The sequence below is a fragment of the Tachypleus tridentatus genome, chromosome 8 (genome assembly GCF_004210375.1).
Source record: "Tachypleus tridentatus isolate NWPU-2018 chromosome 8, ASM421037v1, whole genome shotgun sequence".
NCBI classification, from domain to species: domain Eukaryota; kingdom Metazoa; phylum Arthropoda; class Merostomata; order Xiphosura; family Limulidae; genus Tachypleus; species Tachypleus tridentatus.
This window is the reverse complement of record NC_134832.1, coordinates 92877613-92882721: the sequence shown is the minus strand read 5'-3', so window position 1 is coordinate 92882721 and position 5109 is coordinate 92877613.

Genomic DNA, 5109 nt, shown 5'->3' with positions numbered 1-5109 from the left:
GGTGCGCTACATCCTACCGGTTTTGACGGCACTACAGGATAGCTCTTTGGTTGAGGTGTAACGATTGGTTCTGTTTTACCTGCAATGCGTACGTACGTACAAACATGAGCTCATGCAGACCAAATGTTAGAAAGATAAGTAATGTTAAACGTAGCGGAACATTTTACTGTTTATTTTACTTATATATATCGTGGTTTAATATTTTCTGAAACTATAGTGACATGTTTTGTAAAACATAAAATATTGCATTGTCATAAAAAATCCCCACTTTGGTGAAAAATTACAATAAACATCTTCAAGAGAATGTAGTGCATTGTCCGGAGCACTTTGTGAGAGTATCAGTAGCCAACAGCCTATCCCTATTGGCTTGACGATAGAGTTGTATATATCTATATATCGAACAGACTGAATTAAGATTACAAAAATGTGTTTTTTGTCATTTTATGTTTTAAGGTTCTAAATATAAAATAATGAAGATTGGAAAGTAGAACTAATGTTACTGATCGTCTACACTGATATTGGAATGTAGTTAGCCATAGTAACACTTATTTAAAAATTAAATTATCACTGTATTGCAAAAAACTAAACATATTAACTTGGTGTTGGAGACTAATATATTGAACACTATTTTTAACTGTTTAGTTTATTGATTTAAGTCGAAGAAAATAGTAAATACAGTCCAAGTTCTTCAAAATGCTGGAATGAAATTCTCAAAGTTTTAGTATCAACGTGAACCAAAGTGACGTATTCAGTTATGTTTAAAGAATTCTACCGAAACATGTTAGATTTAGTATTTTATAAAGAGCAGAGTCATAATTATTAAACCAATATAGTTTTGTCATAAGATAATATTATTAGGATTTTGCGTTTTTATGCTCTGCATTTGTTAAAGAAGAATTTATAATCATTAATACATACAAACGGAGTTACTAGATATGAAAGCCTAGCCGCAAGTAAATAACAGTTCGATCAACTAAAGTTACTAAACAATAGGCGTCGTGCTGTTATCCATCGCGAATAGAATCTCTTTGTCTGCCTAATTCTAATTATTAACTGATTAGCTTCACACCAAATGTAAAGTGAAAATAAGGATTAACTGTTGACCAACTAGCAGTTTACTAAATAAAGTTTGTTTTGTGATTACTAAACCAATAAACAACAATTAATTTATGCTGAGATTCCGGGTATGGTTTTAAACTATTAGGAAATAACTCTGATCTTATAGTTTCGATTGAGCAAACATTACATAATACAGAAATTACTAATTTTCACTATACGTTAAAATCGTTTCCTTTGTTTGATTGTTCAGCTCAAATGCGCCTTTATTATAATTAATATGGTAATTTATTTAAACATCTTCATCCACTACAAACTGTATTCCCCCAGTGACTCAGCGGCATGTCTGCGGACTTCCAACGTTAAGAACCGGGTTTTGATACCCGTCGTGGGCAGTGTGTAGCTTTGTGGTTGATTCACACCAACAACATGCAAACTGTAATTTAATTAATATAACAAGTTAATTGGCAATATCTAATTTTCCTTTAATATTGAAATCTCTGGACGTGAGAGAAACGAAAATCAGATCATTTAGAAACTGTAGCATCTTTACACGATTCTAATTTCTACAATACAGAAATAAAATATATAAATGTAATGATGAGTATTTATTTTTTTATTTGGACCACATATTGTTTGAATAAAAACTGACCATTTTCTTGCTTCTGACAGTGATTAATTGCAATAATATCAATAAAAATATATTTATAATTAACACTCCAGTAAAGTTTTAGGAATATGTGTGTGTGTGTTTTATTATAGAAAAGACACATAGAGCTATCTGCTGCGCCTACCGATTGGAATCAAACGCCTGATTCTCCCGTTATAAATCCGAAGACTTACTGTTGGCTCACCGGCAATGTACCAAGTACACAATAGAAACAAGATTAGAACATTAGAGAACACTGCTTGATTAAATAGCTGACATATTTTAAATGCACAAGCTGTAGTCATTTTCTGTCAGCTACGAATAGGATATTTCAAATATGAAAGTAGTTCAAAAATTAAATAAAAAAAGTAACATATGATATACCTTATAAATGACCTCCATAGTAAATACATAGTATGAGAGTACTTACATTTAAGAAATGAAAAACATTTCAGGTGCATATAATGTAAGATGTTTTGACAACCAAACTGTTTCTAGAAATGGAACGTTTCAAAGCATGCCAAAATAATTTATATCTATACTCTAGTTAAGCTTCTGAACAGCAGCCTAATGATCATGCTATTACTCCCTGGTTCACCATCTGATTTTTGAGTCTACTATTTCTTCATGTAAATACGGTGCCTCACAGAAAATAAGTTAGCCAAGAATTTATCCTTTATGCTGTGACAACAGAGTATACTTACATCCTATGCAAATATCTCTGTTTGTTTTGTAAGTCTTACTGTCAATCTCGTCCTACTTTCTCAACTCCTCTAAAGTCGTGATCCGCATGACTGGAGATCTTCATACATTCTTTGGAACAGTGGAAAAAGACTGCCTTATTTATATTATTTCAACTGTATGCACTTTTGAAGGTTGCCTTCACTCGGTGATTATCTTTATTTCTTTACAGTTTCTAAACAAGTCGAGCACAAATTATTTCTTCATTATTTTTTTTACTTTGGCGATGCAGTAACTGGTCAAGTTGTACAAGTTGCTCTGCTCTGCTTGGTTAAGTACCGGGTTGAGTAAACTCTTTGTTTGTATGCCTCTCCTTCCTACTACCAGATCGATGTGAAAATCTCTAAACTGAACAGCTCGGAATTTTTAAAACAGGAATTACAAAATTACACGAGTTGCAAGTCAAATGTATTTATAACGTTCACTGAACTGGATAACAACATGGCGCCTTGCTGTCATGTCGGCGCGTTCTACTCAATCATAACTTTATTAAAACCAGGTTGACCAAATTCTCTTTATTTATGACTATGTAATAAACTATATGTGTTGTATGAATATATACAAATCTTACTGTAGTGTTGTACAATTAATTGTGAATTTATTCTTTGTTCTGAATATATGCATATTTCACTTAACACGTTGTCAAGAAAACTATTAAGTTGATCTTACTTTAAGTTACCTTTGTTTCTTTGTCATTCTCAAAGTAATACTAGTTACCGCCAATGACGAACATTATGTAATGTAACCTTGTGTAAAAATGTTAACAGCAACGTCCCTCAACGGTTGTTCATGCGATTTGTTGGTCTCATCTATGTTGTAATGAGAAAGACCAGTCATGTGGTAGCGCATGTCACACTGGGTAGATTCGAGGTTTGTTTTATTCTTAACTAAAAACCTAAGAATTGGAAATCTTTTCAGAAACAGCACTTAATGCAATAAAGTGGAACTGGGTCGTCAGCACTCAGTCCAGTTATCTAGTGAAAATGATTGCCTGAAAGACTTCAAATGCATGCACACTGTGTTTAGACTAGAAAAAAAAACGTTTATTTTGTATTTCTCTTCGTGTCCCAGTCTCATTAGTTTGTTTCAAATTGACTCAGTGATAAGAGATTTATCATTACTCCGTAATCAATAGTTTAAGCGAATCTCCTATTATGTAGTGTACCTATCTAATAACTCAAATTAATATTTAATTCACCTGGGTGGAAAATCATGGTATCATGAGTGCAGGATACTGCTATTGAGAAATTGCTATGTCAGCTGAATCTCTCCGTGCTCTTTACTTAAAATATTGTATTATTAAGTTAAAGGATGATCTGTTTTTGAAAACAATCGATTCTTTTCACAAATTGAAGGTCTTGTGAACATAAGCGAGAGTCAATTGCTACTGGAAGATTATTGTCTGAGAGAGTTATCGGGTTTGATAGTGTTATAAACGTTTATGATTTCTTTTTACTGCTGCTAGAAACTCAGAAAGAAACAAACTGCTAGAATATTTTGCATAATAATGGTTGGTTAAACCCTACTCATGTTGATCTACTTCAGTTTGAAGGAAATACAAACTGAGAATTATAATGATAATTTGTGGTCTGGTAAGTCAGAGATTAGGTGGGGTATTCTCTATAAGACTCCCAGACTTATGCCAATCAGAATATTTTAAATCTAGTTCTGGCTAAAGGCATATGGATATAAAGTAAGATTGAAGGCACCATTGATGAACAACATCCGCCAAACAGCTTCGTCTCTCCAGCAAGTGAGGCAATGGTCACCAGTCTCAAAATGAGTGGGTCATGGGACAGTATGGAGCCCGATTCTGTGATAAGAGGTGTACTGTTGATATAAAGAAGAAGCTTAAGGTCGAATAGAATTAATATATAGAGTATATCATCATTCTAACACTTAAGTCCAGGGTTTACCACTCATCTGGACTACTTCCTCAATAATTTCAGACAGGTCTGTCTGGAATCAACAGACTAAGGGATAGGCAGTGCAATGGCGTACGAGGACTACATTCTTTCAGTGCCTGAATCAATCAAACATTTGAGGGTCCAGCATAGCCAGGTGGCTAGGGCGCTCGACTCGTAATCTGAGGGTCGCGGGTTCAAATTCCCGTCACACTAAACATGCTCTTCTTTTCAGCTGAAGGGGCGTTACGATGTGACAGCCAATCTCACTATTCGTTGGTAACAGAGTAGCCAAAGAGTTGGCGGTGGGTGTTAATGACTAGCTACCTTCCCTCTAGACTTACACTACTAAATTAGGGATGGCTAGCACAGATAGCCACCGTGTGGTTTTGCGCGAAATTAAAACAAACAAACATTTTAATAAGGGGGAAAAGCTAATAGTTCTTGTTTGTCTATTTATGGCAAACTCAACGAAGAAACTCTGGATTTAGAGGTGAGAAATAGCTTCGAAAGTTGACAGAATTGCCAATACTGGCATCCCAATCAATAAACCAATCTTGCTGCTTGGATGATCATAAGGTGTAGCACACAATTATTGAAAGGAAGAAGCGATCGCTCCTTTCCAAGTTATCAAGTGTTGTTTACTATATAGTGTATACATTACATTTTGGGATTTTCACTTGATTACTATGAAACTAAAACAGCTGGTGCCAAGAGTTGTAATGCCTAGTACACAATCATTTTGTATAACTAAAGTTA